At 42.4% G+C, this 18,979-nt stretch overlaps 1 protein-coding gene and 1 long non-coding RNA gene across 5 annotated transcripts in view; one reads left to right on the top strand and one right to left on the bottom strand.

Annotated features, from left to right (window-relative positions):
• Positions 1–18,979, top strand: part of ADAMTS9 (ADAM metallopeptidase with thrombospondin type 1 motif 9) — a 385,044-nt gene that overhangs the window by 68,812 nt on the left and 297,253 nt on the right. The window lies entirely within an intron of this gene.
• The window catches only part of LOC117351332, a 42,578-nt gene that overhangs the window by 21,860 nt on the left and 1,739 nt on the right, over positions 1–18,979 (bottom strand). For all 3 annotated transcript variants that reach the window (XR_004537388.1, XR_004537389.1, XR_004537387.1), the window contains exon 2: positions 12,317–12,475. This is a non-coding gene — a long non-coding RNA (uncharacterized LOC117351332). The remainder of the gene's footprint in view (positions 1–12,316; positions 12,476–18,979) is intronic.

Raw genomic sequence — 18,979 nt, 5'->3', positions numbered from 1 at the left:
ACCCTCTCCAACAGGGTTATATCCTTCTTCAGGTAGGGAGACCAATGTTGGATACAGTACTCCAAGTGTGGTCTGACCATTGCTCTGAAAAGCGGCATTATGGCGTCCGCCGATCTACTCGTGATTCCCTTCTTTATCATGCCCAACATCCTGTTTGCTTTCTTTGCCGCTGCTGCACATTGAGCCGACGGCTTCAGGGTCTTGTCTATCAGTACCCCCAGATCCCTTTCTTGCTCGCTCTTTCCCATGAACCCTGCTGTCATTCACACATATATATATACACACACACACACACATGTATAAAATATATGTGTATTGCAGACTAGCCTGTGTCTGCTAGGAAATTTTCAAAAGAAAACTCCTTGCGGTTTCTCTTTGAAAATGCTTGGCTAACTGGAACTTTCTATACTTGGCTGCCCATCTTGCACATGCTTTATAGAGGGAGCAGAATTAGCATTCTGAAGCATATGTAGAGTTTGAAAATTAAATTCAAATTCACTGTCTCCCCCACCTCTGAACCCAAAGGCAGCAGAATGAGGGCACCTAACACAGCATCAGCAACCAGAGAGCTTGGAGGGCCGGATGAGAACTTGATATGTTTGGCTCCTCCCACAAAAAAAGATACTTCACTGCAACTAGCTCCTCCTACAAACAAAGATACTTCACTGCTTCTGGCTCCACCCCTTTGTAGTAGCTTATGCCAGCCATTGCCCTGGTGAAGCTGTCGCATCTAGGTTTCGCTACACCAAAGCAGTTCTGAACTAGAATTCCTTAACAAGTGAGACATGCCTTAAATCTATTACAGAACGAACACTAAATGTACCCTTTTGCCATGCCTACATGAAGGTGCACTTTAACAAATTCCCCCCTTTGAGATAAAACATGTCATTAAGTGTAAACGTATCACCACCATTTAAGAATCTGAAATTAGAAATTTATTTGCTCCTTTTGTTTAAATGCATGTATTTTAAGGAGAGGGAACTGCAATAAATATTTAAATTACTTTATTTCAACTGTGGTCACGGTAGTAAAAGTGAATGAGGAGATGTTATCTCATTTTAAATCAGTGAACATGTTGCCAGGCTCTATGAATCTGCCAAATCATTTCTTATTAATCTCAGTAAATTTGGCAAATTTTTTTAAAATTAGCTTTTCCTACAGTATTTCCCTCTGGCGCCCCCTAGTGTTTGCAAATCATTAGATTATATGGTTGTTATAACAAGATGGATTAGGAAAGCAAATGCACAGAACTGTTAACATTCTTGGAAAATAATCTTTTCAGGAAAACCATTTTCTAACTGCAATTTGCACCATGGTAAGCTTTTAATTTCTAAATTTTCATGCTCAATTCCACTGTTTTGACAATTTACTCTGCATTTCTGGCATGCCAAACTGAACTGACATAGTTTAAACTGTATTAATGTTTTAATAATGAACTTCCTTTAAAAAGGCCTGTGTTTAATTAAATTAATAGCACTGGATAATGATATGGCTATGAAGAAAGAGTTCACCCAGTGAACACGAACCCTGCTGTCATTCAATCAAGTGTGTCAGCTTGTAATAGGAGTGCACACTGTTGATGAAACAGTAAGATAGCTTAAATTTTAAATTGCTGGATATTTCCTTGTATCGTGTGTACATGATAGATACAATTTCTGAACTTTATTTGTTTGCTTAGCTATTTTGAATATTTATTGGCTAACAATAAACCCAATGAAGAGAAAGTGGGGCAGGAGCCGTACACATCAACCAGAGATGAAGTCGAGTTTATTAAAATACAGTCAAATATCAAAACATATAGAAACATCTAAAATAACCAATGTATCTTGTATGTCTGTCCAAATGTTTACATCAGGGGTGCCCAATAGGTCGATCGCAATCGACCGGTAGCTCGTCAAGGCAAAGTGAGTTGATCATCCAGGACTCACTTTGCATAGGCGATCTATTGGGCCGATCAGTCTTCCTCTCCCCTACGTCAATTCTGCCGGAGAGGAAGTTCGGGCCAGCCAATCGCTGCCTGGCTGGGCGGAACTTCCTCTCCGACGGCAGAATTGACGTCGAGGAGAGGAATGCTGGTCGGCCCGAAGCAGGGAGAGCATGGGGCAGCATCGGCATCGGGGCCTGTTATCTATTGGTGGCGTTTTGGGTCCTGTTCCCCGATGGCAGCGGCAATGGCAGTGACAGTGGCTTGGGGAAGGGCAGGGAGGAAGAAAGAAAGGGGCAGGCAGGGAGACAGAAGGAAAGAAGAGAAACAGAAAAAAAGAAAGGGGGCATGAAGAGAAAAAGAAAGAAAGGTTAGGGAGAGAGGAAGAAAAAGTTGGGGGAGGGAATGAGGTGTGGAGGAAAGGAAGCATACAGGCTGAAAGAAGCATACAGTCAGAAGAAGAAAGTGCAACCAGAGACTCATGAAATCACCAGACAAGGTAGGAAAAATGATTTTATTTTAAATTTAATGATCAAAATGTGTCTGAATTTATATCTGCTGTCTATATTTTACAATATGGTCCCCTTTTACTAAACCGCAATAGTGGTTTTTAGAGCAGGGAGCCTATGAGCGTCGAGAGCAGCGCTGGGCATTCAGCGCAGCTCCCTGCGCTAAAAACTGCTATTGTGGTTTAGTAAAAGGGGAGGGGGGTGGGTATTTGTCTATTTTTGTATGGTTGTTACTGAGGTGACAATGCATAGAGTCATCTGCTTTGACCTCTTTGAAAAAACACCGGAATAAGAATGATAATTAACAATTCTATGCGTTCAGTGTGCGTTGTGTTTTTTTTTTTAATTTTATTGTTGGTAGATCATTTTGACTTGGTCATTTTAAAAGTAGCTCGCGAGTCAAAAAAGTGTGGACACTCCTGGTTTAGATGTTAGATATTTGACTGTGTTTAATAAACTCGACTTCATCTCGGGTTGATGTGTACGGCTCCTGCCCCACTTTCTCTTCCTTGTACTTTCTCCGTGGGGTTGTTTACCTTGGGTTTTATTTTTGAATAACAATAAACCCATACAGCAGGGATGTCAAAGTCCCTCCTCGAGGGCCGCAATCCAGTCGGGTTTTCAGGATTTCCCCCAATGAATATGCACCAGATCTATTTGCTTGCACTGCTTTCATGGTATGCTAATAGATCTCGTGCATATTCATTGGGGAAATCCTGAAAACCCGACTGGATTGCGGCCCTCGAGGAGGGACTTTTACACCCTTGCCATACAGTATAATTTAATTGCTAGTGAACAGCAAAACCAAACTAACCCACCCCCTTTTTACAAAACCGTAGTGCGGTTTGTAGCGCCGGCCACAGTGGTAACAGCTCTTGACGCTCATTGAATTCCTACGAGCATCAGAGCTATTACCATTACGGCCGGCACTAAAAAATACGCTATGGTTTTGTAAAATGGGAGGCGGGGGTTTAAATAAAACCAAAACAATGGCATAATATTAAAAAGCTTGTTGTTTAATTACAAGGGACCCTTTCGCTAAACTCTGGTCTTGCACTTAATGCATCTTAACACAATAAATGATTGTGCCTTGCATGCAAAGGCTGCGTGCTAATTGGTAAAGACTTGCCCCACGTACCTTATATAATTATCGCACCGAAACAGTCATTACACTACTTGCAATTAGCACAGATATTTACTGCCTCCTGTTGAGAAGTGCTAAGTGATCCGAGGCATAATTGACAGCACGGTATGTTTTCTGTGCCATAGGAACATAAGAATAGCCTTACTGGGTCAGACCAATGGTCCATTATAGAAACATAGAAGATGACGGCAGATAAGAGCCATAGCCCATCAGGTCTGCTCACTCTACTGACCCACCCCCAAGTCTACTATCCTAGGGACCCCATTCCTGGTGACAGGTTCCTTTGGCTTAACCCTCTAAGGGATCCCACATGGGCATCCTATTTGCTCTTAAATTCTTGCACGCTGTTTGCCTCGATCACCTGCACCGGGAGCTCGTTCCAAGGATCAACCACTCTTTCGGTGAAGAAATATTTCCTGGTGTCGCCCAGTAGCCCGTTCTCACGGTGGCCAATCCAGGTCACTAGTACCTGGCCAAAACCCAAGGAGTAGCAACATTCCATGCTACCGATCCAGGACAAGCAGTGGCTTCCCCCATGTCTTTCTCAATAACAGACTATGGACTTTTCCTCCAGGAACTTGTCCAAACCTTTCTTAAAACCAGCCACGCTATCCGCTCTTACCACAACCTCTGGCAATGCGTTCCAGAGCTTAACTATTCTCTCAGTGGAAAAATATTTCCTCCTATTGCTTTTAAAAGTATTTCCCTGTAACTTCATCATGTGTCCCCTAGTCTCTGTCATTTTTGACGGAGTGAAAAATCGATCCACTTGTACTTGTTCTACTCCACTCAGGATTTTGTAGACTGCAATCCTATCTCCCCTCAGCGGTTTCTTTTCCAAGCTGAAGAGCCCTAATCGTTTTAGTCTTTCTTCATACGAGAGGAGTTCCATCCCCTTGACCATCTTGGTTGCTCTTCTTTGAACCTTTTCTAGGGCCACTGTATCTTTCTTGAGATAAGGAATCCATACTCCAGATGAGGTCGCACCATGGAGCGATACAGGGGCATTATAACATTCTTAGTCTTGTTAACCATCCCTTTTTTAATAATTCCTAGCATCCTGTTTGCTTTTTTGGCCGCCGCCGCACATATTGCCAACTGCAGTATGTTATCCATGCCCATTCTCCAGGTATGACCCACCTAGTTCCCATCCCCTGATATAAAAAAACACTATGTGAATTAGCATGTGGTAACTGTTAAACCAATATGCTGACATTTGGCTCTCTTGTGAGTAGCAGCTGACACTACCTTATTAAAAGACCCCTTAAATTTCTCACTCTGTTTTGAATGCTGTTGTTGGCTTCTGCTACAAAGTCTTTTGGAACTGACTCCTGCTGGTTTTCAGTATTTATCTCGTTTGTGTAGGACGTATGTCCCTAAAGGCATCATTTTGAACTTAGTAAGGGTGGTCTCTCTAAGAGGAAGTATGAACCCGTAATCATGTCTAAGACGAATGTGCATAGGGCAAACATTTTTGGTTCATTTTCAGTTCCTTTGTCTTTTTTACCCAATTTTTGGACAATTTTTCTATTGTATATTTTTCTAAAAGTTTTTAACAAGATAATCAACTTTATAGAAACATGATGGCAGATAAAGGTCAAATGGCCCATCAAGTCTGCCTTTCTGCATCTACTATCTCCTGCTCTCCTTAAGAGATTCCATGTGCCTCTCCCACACTTTCTTAAATTCAAACAGTCTTTATCTCTACCACCTCTACCGGGAGACTATTCCATGCATCTACCACATTTTGTGTAAAAAAAATGAACTTCCTTAGATTACTTCTGAGCCTATCGCCTCTTATCTTTATCCTATGCTCTCTCATTCCAGAGCTTCTTTTCAAATGAGACTCACCTTATGCACATTTATACAATATAGGTATTTAAATGTCAATATCGTATATCTCCCTTCTCCCGTCTTTCCTCCAAAGTATCCATATTGAGATGTTTAAGTCTTGCCTCGTATGCCTTATGACAAAGACCACAGATCATTTTAGTAGTCCTCCTCTGGACCGATTCCATCCTGTTTATATCTTTTTGAAGATATGATCTCCAGAATTGTACGCAATATTCAAAATGAAGCCTCACTAGAATCTTACCTCCTTTTTCCTACTGGCCATACCTCTCTCTATGCACCCTAGCCTCCTTCTAGCTTTCGCTGTTATCTTTTCAACCTGTTTGGCCACCTTAAGATCATCACATACTATCATACCCAAGTCCCACTCTTCTTTCATGCACAAAAGTTCTTCACTCCCTAAACTGGACTATTCCCTCGAGCTTTTGCAGCCCAAATGCATCACCTTGCATTTCTTAGCTGCCAAAATTTCAGATCATTCTTCAGGCTTTGCTAAGTCCTTTCTCATGTTGTTCACATCATCAGATTTTGATATCCACAAAGAGGCAAATCTTACCTGAAAGCCCTTCAGCAATATCACTTACAAAAATGTTAAAATGAACAGGCCCAAGAACCAAACCTTGAGGCACACCACTGGTAACATCCTTTTCCTTAGAGCAATCTCCATTAACCACTACCCTCTGTCACCTTTCATTCAACCAGTTACTGACCCAGTTTGTCACTTTGGGGCCCACACTGAGGTCACTCCGTTTATTTATTAGATTCCTGTTTGAAACATTGTCAAAAGTTTGCTAAAATCCAAATACATCCACATCTAGAACTCTCCCTCTATCCAATTCTCTGGTCACCCTGTCAAAGAAATTAATCAGATTTATCTGACAAGACCTGCTGAATCCATGTTGCCTTGGCTCCTGTAATCCACTCTATTCCAGAAACGTCACTATTCTCTGTTTTCAAGTATTTGATAAAATTGCTTTTTTTAAAGATTACAAAGTGATGGACAATAAATAATTTTCAAATGAGGGGGACATACAATATAGGGATAGACAGATGTGCACTTCGTAGGGAAATCAGGGAAGAACTACAATTTGATATAGGAAAGAGGACAAATAAGGATAAAACAATAGGGGTTATGTTATATTAGATCAGTATTTGCCTCCTTCATTTGGGAATAATAACTCTGTTTAAAAGGCTATTTAAAAGCGTCTCTATACAAAAAAACTTTTTAGTTTTGGTTTCAATTTTTCAAGGTTCTTTTCTTCTCTTACCTGAGCGGGTAGCAGGTTCCATGTTTGGGGAGCGGTGACAGAGAAGAGTGTGGTACGTCTAGTATTTATGATTGGTAAGAATCTATCCTGACATTTTTAAAGAGACACAAAAGAAGAGAAAAGATTTCTTTTCTTATAGACCAAGGGTCTTGGCTCTTGGCACATCCTTTGTGTTGAAATTCCCCGTGAAATGTTGTCTCTCTTGAGGGGAAAAATGTTTTGTTTTTTTTCAACCCATACAATTACTTGAGTTTGTAACGGCTAGAGAAGGGGGAGGGTTAGAGGATGTAAATTTAAAAGACACTACCAACATCTTCTCTCTTACCAGGCGGCATTATGGGGCAAAGACTTGGAAAAACTAATTATAAACGCAAATAACTATGGTGAATTTAGGAAACGCCTAAAGACATACCTGTTCTTGAAATACGTAGGTAGCGAATCTGCACAATCTCTCCCATCACGACCGTTCCCTTAAACTGCTAGCCACTATTCTTCAACTATGTAAGTTCTACGCTTATTTGTAGCATCTTTCTAATCACTGTAAGACCACATAGAACCTCACGGTACTGCGGTATATAAACTTGTTATTATTATTGGCACAATGTCTTCCACTGTTTAACGAACCCCTCTGCCTGGGTGAGTGACCAATGTCCCCTATTCCGTCTAAGTGGTTTATATAATTTATTTTCTTAAATTCCACTAGATATTTTCTTTGCTCTTGGATCAGGTTATTGTGGATTAAATAATATTATTATTTCCTGTATTTGTTTAATTTGATAAAGTCAATGAGACTTAAGATGTTAATTCTTATGCAAGTTGTTACTTGTTTATCTTTATTCAAGTTTTTAGTATGATAAAGTTAAAAGTGTTTCCATTAATTATCTCTCTCATGCCTATTCATTAGGGCTAGCCTGAAAACCCGATTGGCCTGGCGGTCCTCCAGGACAGGGTTGGGGACCACTGCATTAATTAAACTTAGGGGCTCTGAAGATGGCCGACGGTCCCGGACGCTGAGCAGCACGCCGGAGATTTTCTGAAAACTTTTCAGAAAGGAAAGAGTTACTTACTCAGAATGCCGAAGAGGAGAGGCCGCAGCGCCGCTGGAGCCTCGCGGCGTTCGGCGGTCCCCTCGTTCGGCAATATTGAAGAGCTCCTGCGTCGGATGCAGGATATCCCGGCAGCGTCGGCACCCCCCCCGCTGGAGACGCCTCAGAGAGGCGGAAACGAGGTGATCTCCTTGGGGCTAGAGACTACGCTCAGTCCCGACGCTAGGGCACCTCCCCCACCTCCTCAGGTTACCAGCTCCCCACGAGTGGAGGAGCTCCCGGAAGGAAGCAAGCACCTACCCTCGGAGGCCAGGAAAAACAGAGAGGGGAGCGTGGAGATGGACTCCCTGAGTTTTCAGGTGAGTCCAAGAAGTACAGAGGATTTGGAAACATCAGGGATCATTTCAGCCCAGCAGAAGGATTGCCAGAATCAACTGATAACCGGTGAGACTATTCAAATTCCCAATCTTTCATATGTTATTGAAAAACCCAGAGAAGTAACACTGGACTCAATCTGGGATTTAGTTGCTGACCTAGCCAAGTCTGTTAAGCCCCAGCTTTTGCAGCTGGAAAATAAAATTACTCTTCAAGAAAATGATATAAAAAATATAAAAGTTGAAGTTGATGAATCCAAGAACTCAATTCTGAATATACAACAGGAGTTAAAAGCATCAAAACAGCTTAATGAAGCAATGGTAAAAGATAACACAAGTTTGCGCAGAAAATTGGAAAATTTGGAGAACTTTTCTCGTAATAATAATCTCCGTTTGATTAATTTTCCTAAGATAGCCTCTGTGACACCTAGAGATATGATGAAACGTTATATGGTAGAGATTTTGGGTATTCCAGAGGATACATTACCACCACTTACTCAAGTATATTACTTACCTATGAAAACTACTAAATTACCACCTAAACAACAGGAGGATAATCAACCACTTAATGTTTCTGCAATCTTGGAACTTTCGGACAGAGAGCTAGCATCTCCGGCAACATTGCTTCTCACGGTGGCCCTTGCACCAGATAAAAACTGGTTGCTTAGAATGTACTTCAGGAATAAAATGAAAGAATTTCTTGGACATAAAATATTAATGTTCCCAGATTTGGCACGGGAAACCCAGAGAAGAAGGCGAGAGTTTCTTTTGATGAAGCCAGGTGTTATATCTCTTGGAGGGACCTTTTTCCTACGACACCCCTGCAAATGTGTAATACAGTACCATATGAAGAAATATGTATTCTTTGAGCCATTCCAGTTGACAGCTTTTCTGGCAGGAACTCGACTGGATGAAGGGAAATCAAGAGAGGTCCAATTGAATAAATGATATCCTTCCTCAGCTAAGGGACTTTGTTTTCCTAATATTTGATTTGATTTTCGTCAGCATCTGTTAATATGTCCGCCTCATCCATCTTGGATCTAATTTTGAGGACTTGAGCTGAATTTAAGCTAAACATTTATTTTATTTAGTTGATTATTATGTATTTTACCTATGAGTATTATTTTTCTGCTTTTCTTCAACTTTCTGTACAAGTGGATACTTGATTTATAAAATGTAAAATTTGATAAATATAAAATAAAAAAAAAAAAAAAAAAAAATAAACTTAGGGGCTCTTTTCCTAAAAAGCGTCAGGCCCGTAATGTGTGGTTTACCACTCAGTAATAGTTCGCAACCCGCTTTAAGGGGCTTTGTGGTAGTTTTGCACTTATTGAGTAGTAGACCACACAGTGACATAGTGAAGGCGAGTGGCACTTAGGTGGTGGTGTTCCTCCCCTAACGCTGCTCCTTCCCAGCCCCCCCCCCCCGTACCTCTTTGATTGTCCCAGCGTGAGCAGCATTACAAGCTTGCTGCCTGAATCGTGTCGGCTCTCCATCTGACGTCACTTCCTAGGGGCGGGACCCAGAAGTGATGTCGGGAAGAGCCGACACCGACATGGGCCAGCAAGTTCATGAAACTGCTCATGCTAGTAAAATTAAAGAGGTGAAAGGGAAGGGGGTGCGTGCATGCAGCAGGGGTGGGGTGGGGCGGAGAGGAGGATGGGGGCTGGTGCCCCCACCAAGACAGCGCCCAGGGCATTGTATTTATGCTTGCTAAAAACAGGTGTAAATGCCAGTGTGCAACTTAGGCGATAAGTGAATTCTGCAAATTCGCACACATCTTTCTGGAGTGCCCCTCGCATGCCCCTGGCCATGACCCCTTTTCAGATGCGTGTGCAATTGAAGTTCGGTGTCCTGCTTTATACCATACCATACCACATTGTTTCTTATACCCCGCAATTGTCTACTAGGAATCATTACGGCCTAGAAGAACGTGAAATGTGCACTCAAATTTTATAAGACTGCCAATTAATGTTAATAGTTGGTTGTTTACACCCAACTATTGATCTTTACGAGCTCATTAGTCAAAGTTGACTGCAGAAATTTGGGTGCAATGTCTAAAATGTATGAGGAAGTGCTTTTTGTGTTTGAGTTGAGTCATGTGTGGTGAACGCGGAAGAGCAAATCAAATTAAAAGTAGCCCAAAGATAGTTTTATTCATAATAGTCTAACACTCGAGGGGGTTACACACATGTGCCCGATGTGTAACTACAACGCAAGCTATAAGAGAAGGAGAGAGTCCATTTCAATCAGATTGGTGCTGGGATCCTGGCAAAAGCCTGTCCGACAGGGAAGGAGGACCGAGAGGAGTTTGACATGGGAACAAAGTTTATTTATTTCATTATTTATATACCACTTGTTTCCCTTTCTGTCCCGGTGGGCTCAAACTCTATCTAGTGTACCTGGGGGCAAATGAGTGGATTAAGTGACTTGCCCAGGGTCACAAGGAGCAGCGAGGGATTTGAACCCACAGCCTCAGGGTGCTGAGGCTGTAGCTCTAACCCCTGCGCCACCCACTGTGCCACAGTTGATTGCAGACCTCTCTTTCAGTGAGTATAGATCAAACACCGATATTAAAAATGGGGCGGTAACTAGTTGGAAGAGGCCTTCTTTAGGATGGACCTGGCTATAGCCCATCTGACAGTACTTCCACATTCAGCACTGAGAGGATAGACAAGGGAGCAATGTGTCACCAGTGCAACCAGCACATTGCATGGGTCCCAATAACCATTTTGCGTTGGTCTGTTGATTGGTTGTAGGTTATGTCCCATTTTAGATTGCTGCCATAGTCTGGACTGGCTGTGCTAGCAGAGCATGCTGCAGTCCAAAGATCATTTCGGTGCTTTGGTTTCTGAAGTGTAAGAGAATGAATGAATTCAACAACGAGATATTTGTCAAGGAGGAAGTGAACATAAGCCAAAATGTAAGTACTAAATTATCACTGCCACTTTTAATTAACAGCACCTTATGAGTCTCAGAAAGAAAAGCCCCTGCCATGTAAAAATTCATAAATTGCTGATGTCAGGGTCAGTTTAAGCTATGTGCCAGGTGAAGAACTGGCTCAGGACACTGACAACAAAGGGTGCCAAATTCCTGAGTTATCGCCAGGCCCATAGATTAAGCCAGCCCAGAGCTTTACTGGATGCTGCCACCAGGGGTGCACTTTGGGGGTGGCCAATATCCCCTCACAAATAGTTCAAGACACAGTGCCTCTCTCATATTCCCCTTCCCCCCCCCCACATGGTCCAGCATATTGCTTCTCTATCCCCTCCCTTCACTTCGAGTTACTACTTGCTCTCTCCTCATGGCTCCTTCCTTTTGTCAGAACTATTAGCATTAAAAAAAATTACAACAGTGGATGGCACAGAGCCCTCAAGCTCAACTATTCGGCCAGGCTGTACTGGCCCTGCCCCCTCTTACGCACACTTCCTGCTGCAATGGGGGCAGGTTCAGTACAGCAGAGACAGGTTTGTGCCGGCAGAGACTTTAGTAAAAAAACAACACAACAAAAAAAAAACCCCAAAGTTGGTAGAATTCAGCATATTCCAACCAGGGTGCCTCAATTCTGATATCAATGTTTAATGTGAAATGGATCTTAACTCTAAGATCAAAATGACACAGTATAAGTTTAGAATTTCAACATAAATCAAAAGTTTAGAATATTAAAAATAAAAAAACCCAAATCTACCAATCTCCAACTATATAAAGTAATTAAAAAATAATCAAAGCACTAAATGAAACCTAATTCTTCAAAATTTATACCATACGTGAATTCATAAGTCTTAATGAATTTGAAAAACCCTCATCTGTGCACTTTGTACTTTCACTGAGTACCATAGGTATAACTTGTTTACGAATGAGGTCGGCATGTGTTTTGGCTTTTAGTTTTACTGTATTTGAAAGGTTAAATGTTTATGTAAAGACTTCTAAATTTCAGCTTTATAAACAGTCCGGCACATTTATCAAACATTTCCATAAAGTTGCAACACTTATCCCAATCAACTGCAAAGATTAATGGTTAAAAATAAAAGAGGTTTTTTTTAATCCCGTTGCACGGTTATTAACAAATAATTGTAGATGTGGCCTGATCAGTAACTAACAACCCAAGGGGAGAGTTATGAACTGATTTTTGACACCCTAGATTACCATTCACAAGACATAGTGAATCTATGCAGAATGACGTTTATCCTAGAATCTTACGGATGTTATCTCTCTCCTGGGATTCCTGATAAATGTAATGTTTTGGCTCCAATTCCAGCTTCCTTAGGCCAGACTCCCAGCTGACAACAGATGGTTGCTGTTTTCCCTCTCTCTCTTGTCATAGATCCTGTAATTCTCAAGTACTACCCATCTTCCGAGCTGTAGAAAGAAGGAAGCAAATACGGTAAATAGGAAATGTCACAGAAGCCATGATCAAGAAAGTATCTGGCTGACGTCTACTGACTAAATTGCCCTTCCTCTTGTGATTTTCTGAGCAATTTCCTAGAATCTCTTAAGAATTTCTCAAAAACCTTCTTGGGAAAGCGAAGACATGCGATGCTGGGTAACTCTGTGATGACCTTTAACTGAAGCTTACGCTCAAAACCTCTGACCTTCAAGGGAGCACATTTTCAGAAACAGTGCCGTAAACTCTCCTGTAGAAAATTGGGGCAATTTTCAAAGGCTTAGTTATAAACTGCATGGGGTCCAAGCTTAGGGTTACCAGATTTTCTCTTTTTTTTTTTTTTTTTTTTAAAAAAAGGACACCTGGCCCATTCTTCCCTTCCCCACCCCTCACATCCCTGTGCACCGAGCCCTCCCTTTCCCCCTCTTTTTCCTCTCCTTCCCATAGGCTGGCATCTCTCTCCGCTCCTTACTTTCCCTTCTCCCTCCTTTGTGGTCTGGCATTTCTCTGTTGTTCCCTTCTTCTCCTTCCTTTCCCTCTCTCTTCTTCCTCCCACCCCTTTCCCCATCCAGTAGTCTGACATCTCTCTCCCTTCCCCTCCTCCCGTGGTCTGGTATCTCTTTCTGACCTTCCCTTTCTTCTTCTGGAAGTCTAGGACATCTTTCCTTCCCTTTCCTCCCCATTCACGCGGTCCAGCATCCCCCCCCCCCCCCCCCCCACCGGGCACTGTTGTAACCTTTTGGCTGACGTCAGTATCATACTTTTTTCCAGTAATAGATCAAGGTGAGTTACTTTCAGGTACAGTTAGGTATTTTCCTAGGGTTACCATATGGCTCTAGAAAAAGGAGGTTAGATTGAGACATCTGAGCTTTACTTCCATTGAAAGCAATAGAAGTAAAACCAGGATGTCGCAATCCATCCTCTTATTTCTGGAGCCGTATGGTAACCCTATATTTTCCTGCTCCCAGAGCACTTAAGTTTATACCTGAAGCAATGGAGGGTTGAGCGACTTGGCTAGTGAGCAGCAGCAGGATTTTAACTGGGCTTCTGTAGTTGTCAGTAGAGAATGACAAGAGGACAAATTTGTCCCTGTCCCTGCAGGAACTCAATTTCCCCATCCCTTCCCTGTGTGTTTTGTTGCTGTCCCTGCCCCATTCCTCTAAGCTCTGCCTTAACCGCATAAGCCTTGAATACTTATGATTTGAAAGCGTTTGAGGCTTGTGCAGATGAGAACAGAGCTTAGGCATTGGTGGAATGAGGCATTATGACATCACAATCTGAGCTCTAGAATGTTGCTACTTAGGATTTTAAAGCGTTTGAGGCTTGTGTAGATGAGGACGGCGCTTAGGCATTGGTGGAATGAGGCATTATGACATCACAATCTGAGCTCTAGAATGTTGCTACTTATGATCTTAAAGTGTTTGAGGCTTGTGCAGATGAGGACGGAGCTTAGGCATTGGTGGAATGAGGCATTATGACATCACAATCTGAGCTCTAGAATGTTGCTACTTATGATCTTAAAGTGTTTGAGGCTTGTGCAGATGAGGACGGAGCTTAGGCATTGGTGGAATGAGGCATTATGACATCACAATCTGAGCTCTAGAATGTTGCTACTTATGATCTTAAAGTGTTTGAGGCTTGTGCAGATGAGGACGGCGCTTAGGCATTGGTGGAATGAGGCATTATGACATCACAATCTGAGCTCTAGAATGTTGCTACTTAGGATTTTAAAGCGTTTGAGGCTTGTGTAGATGAGGACGGCGCTTAGGCATTGGTGGAATGAGGCATTATGACATCACAATCTGAGCTCTAGAATGTTGCTACTTAGGATTTTAAAGCGTTTGAGGCTTGTGTAGATGAGGACGGCGCTTAGGCATTGGTGGAATGAGGCATTATGACATCACAATCTGAGCTCTAGAATGTTGCTACTTAGGATTTTAAAGCGTTTGAGGCTTGTGTAGATGAGGACGGCGCTTAGGCATTGGTGGAATGAGGCATTATGACATCACAATCTGAGCTCTAGAATGTTGCTACTTAGGATTTTAAAGCGTTTGAGGCTTGTGCAGATGAGGACGGCGCTTAGGCATTGGTGGAATGAGGCATTATGACATCACAATCTGAGCTCTAGAATGTTGCGACTTAGGATTTGAAAGTGTTTGAGGCTTGCGCAGATGAGGACAGAGCTTGCAGGAATGGGGCAAAGACAGGAAAAAAAACTTGCAGGGATGGGACGGGAAAATGAGTTCCCGCAGGGATGGGGAAAATGTAGTCCCCGTGTCATTCTCTAGTTGTCAGTCCAGTGCTCTAGCCACCGGGCTACTCCTTCATTCTGTCTCCAGTGGCTATGAACGGAAAGTGCTGACTTTGTCACAGGATCGAGGAGTCGGCTTTGCTGGAGAGCGTGAGCCTATTGGGGCCTACTCCGGGCAAAAGTGCTGGAGGTCCATTAATCATCATAAGTACATTGACTATCCTTCCTGTAGTGGGGGGGGGGGGGGGGGGGCGGAAGGGCTGTCGGAAAAGGCCTGTTAGCTGATGTTTGAAGGGCAGTCCTGGTCACAGTCCCTTCTTTAATCACCCCAATGAAGTTTACCACCGATTCCCAGGAGTGTCTTCCTGCTAACGTATCGGCAATTATGAAGCCACTGTGACAGAGTTACAACAGACCTGGCTCCTTTATACTGCTCTCTGGCACAGTTGAACTGCCCTTGTGAGTGGCTATAAAAATGCGAGAATCAGAGGATCCTGCTTATTTGCTGTAAGAGAATGTGGCATTTGCTGAAAGGGGAAGCGTTGGAGCGTTGTCACCTTAAACTGAAAACAGGCGGTGTATGGCTGTGGTTAGCACCCTGAAGTTGTGGGTTCAAACCCTGCACTGCTCCCTGTGATCCTGGGCAAGTCACTTAATCCCCTCCATTGCCCCAGGTACATTAGACAGATTGTAAGCCCGCTGAAAATGCTTTAACTACCTGTACGTAAACCGCTTTGAATGTAGTTGTATACCGCCTTTTTGTAGTTTTACAAGTCCCAAATTCCAATCTCATTACCATAAGAGGAAAAAAAAAAAAATCCCTCTCGATGAGTATTAATGAAGACATTAGGTTTCCAGGAATGTGAATGACAGCCCTGTGACTGTCTTTGGTGCATCCGTGAGGGCGGACCCTTTTACATCATGCCAGATATCTCTGTCCACAACACTTGCTAAGCAGCAATACTTAAAAGCTTCATACACGCTCACTCCCAGAGCTCAGAGAAAAATAGGTCTGAATTAGAGAATGACACGGGAACATATTTTTCCCCCCGTTCCCGCAGGAACTCAATTTCCCCGTCCCGTCCCCACGAGTTTTGTCACTGTCCATGGTCCCATTCCTCTAAGCTCTGCCTTAACCACACAAACCTCGAACACTTATGATTTTAAAGTGTTTGGGGCTCGAGCTGATGAGGACGGAGCTTGCAAGAATGCGCCGGGACAGGAAAATGAGTTCCCGCGGGGACAGGGAAAAATTTGTCCCCGTGTCATTCTCTACTTGGGAAAACAGTATAGAAAATTGAATGAATAAATAAATAGGGTGAAATGTTTCAGTCTCTGAAAACCAGAGCTGGTATTGTGACATCATAATGCCTCATTCCACCAATGCCTAAGAGCCAACCTCATCAGTGATGTCACAATGGCTTAATTGTGCTATACTTGGCTTACTTTTACTACAGTGAATAAATCATTAGGGAAGACACCTTAATTCACAAAATCAGGGGTAAGTCTATAACAATGCATCTGTGTATATATATATTTATATATATATAGTAACATAGTAGATGAGGGTAGATAGCCTGCAGGGTCCATCCAGTCTGCAATATAACGTGTTGCAATATAACATGTAAATTCTTGATGTTTATCTACAGTCAGGGCACAGACCACAGAAGTCTGCCCGACACTGGACATACTCCCTAACTACTGGAGTTTCTGTCGAAGCCCATTTCAGTCGACCCATATGTGTGTAGCCATAATCGGGGCATAGACCATAGAAGTAGAGAATGGCATGGGGAGAAACTTTGTCCTCATCCCCGTGGACTCTTGTCCTCATCTGCACAAGTCTTGAACTCTTACGATTTTATATTTACATTACATTAGTGACTTCTATTCCGCCTGTACCTTGCAGTTCTAAGCGGATTACAGTATAAGATAGCTGGACATTTCCAGGAAGTTACGATTTGGGGACGCTTACACAGTAGATGCAGGGGAGTTACAACTTTAGTTTACACAGTTTACAAGTTTACAGTTTACACAGTTACAATTTTAGGTGATGCTTACACAGTAGATGCAGAGGGATAACAATTTGGGGGCCGTTAAATAGAGGAGGCAGAGGGAAGAAATTGAGGATGGGAGTAGAAAAGAGGATTACTAGTGGGGAAGATGAAGATTAGGGTTGGTTACTTGTTCGGGTCGATGGGGAGATCAGCTGGTAGTTTGCATGGAGGGGGGAGGGTGTGTGGGGGGGGATAGAAGGCTGTATAGTTCTTTTGAATAGCAGGGTTTTGATTTCTTTCCGGAATGATTTAAAGTCACTTATAGTTGACAATATTTGAATCTTTTTATTAAAGTTTAAAAAGGGACAATATTCTGGAGAAGTATTGTTTGAAAATTGCAAATAGAACCTTTCTTTTCCATCAATTCCCAAAGATTCAGTTGCCTCTGTTTTTATATAGGGTTACCAGACGTCCGGATGGCTTTTCAAAACCCAACACTTTGTCCAAGTTTTGAAAAGCTTCCAGCTTGGGACCACGTCGGGACGGCATCCATGCATGCGTGAGTGCAATGCAGTGATGTCGCATGCATTCATGTAATGTCATCACGTCACACCCTGTGCATGCGCCGATGCCTTCCCAGCACGAGAACAGATAGAGAGGGCGAGGCTGGGGCAGAATGGGCATGACTTCGTAGAATGGGGCATGCTGGGTAGAATGGGGCAGACGTGGGAGAGTGCTATGGATCCGGATTTTACAGTAGTAAAATCTGGTAACCCTATTTTTACATCATCTGGGAAGATAATAATTAGATTGTCTTTCAGATACGAGCATAGAAGAGAACCAAAACAAAAAGGTGCAGAACAAGAAAACCAACACTGTGTTGTGGATGAACAGAAAAATAAGTGTCTATTAAATGTTGGAAATGCTCTTTGAAGCCAGCAACAATGGATGAATCTGTTGCAGTAACAGTAAAGATGCTTAAGCAACTGGGCTTGTGATGGAAGGATGTTGCAGGTGGAAGGGGGGGGTGTCTGATCAGCAGAAAAGACTCTTTTGTTGCCACATCAAGGGCTGACAAGACACAAGTGATGTCATTTAACAGTAGTTCGTTTAAATCCAAAAGCAGCTTCTGCAGCTTTTTTTTTTTTTAATCATTGTATTCAGTTGCCAGTTGTCTAAGAAGCTTTAAGTTTTTACATATCGATACTAGCATTTTATAGATGTTGTTCCATCTAGTTGAGTCTGCTTAATTAGAGAATGACATGGGGACACAGTTTGTCCCTATCCCTACAGACTCTGTCTCCATCCCCGTGTCATTCTCTGCGTAGAAGTCTGCTCGACACTAGCCTTATTTCCAAGTTACTGGCGTTCCCAACTAATCACTGCTTAGTTTTGTTTTGCTTCACGTTTATCCCAATTGGACCCCTTGTGAAATTTGTTTGGGGAGTTCCTGCTTTTGCAGGCCGTCCACTTAAGTCTTTTTACTGCTTTTTGGATAGATTGTGCAGTTATTCTACATTGTTGTCAGTTAATGTGTTACTACAACTTTATATAACTTTGTATGATTTATCACGAGTGTTTTTGTGCACTGTTATTTTGATTCACTACACACGAGTAAGATTCTATGATGGTGTGGTGTGCTGGGTTGTTACCCGCGCACGGATTGAAAGATTGAACGGTTTCCGCTCATTTGACTGACCAATCCACACTGAGATCTTCTCACTACAAAAAAAATGTTTATTATCATTATTGATATTAGTGTTTCATACATATATATATTGCTGCAGTACACATTTTTCTGTCTCAAGCTAGAATCATCTAGAACTTTTTTGCTCACTATATTAGTACTGTTCTAGTACATTTCGGGTTTTCTTATTTATCTCAGGCATTTTTAAAAATTTGGTTACTATTTTCATTCAACGGCAAGGAGGTAAGACTCCAAATGAAGATCAGACTTGTCCATGCACTCATTTTCTCAGTGGTCGGTCACGGATGTGAAAGTTGGACCCTACGGAAACAAGACAGACAGAAGATTGACTCAGTTGAGCTTTGGTGCTGGAGAAGGATTTTAGGTGTGCCATGGACCACCAGAAGAACTAACAAATCGATTCTGGAAGAGATCAAACCGGCTATGGTACTCGAAGCCCAATTGATGAAGTTACGACTGTCTTATTTTGGTCACACCATTAGAAGGACATTATGTTTGGGAAGATCGAAGGAACAAGCAACGAGGG

The sequence above is a fragment of the Geotrypetes seraphini genome, chromosome 17 (genome assembly GCF_902459505.1).
Source record: "Geotrypetes seraphini chromosome 17, aGeoSer1.1, whole genome shotgun sequence".
NCBI lineage: Eukaryota > Metazoa > Chordata > Amphibia > Gymnophiona > Dermophiidae > Geotrypetes > Geotrypetes seraphini.
This window is presented reverse-complemented; position numbering and strand designations above follow the sequence as displayed.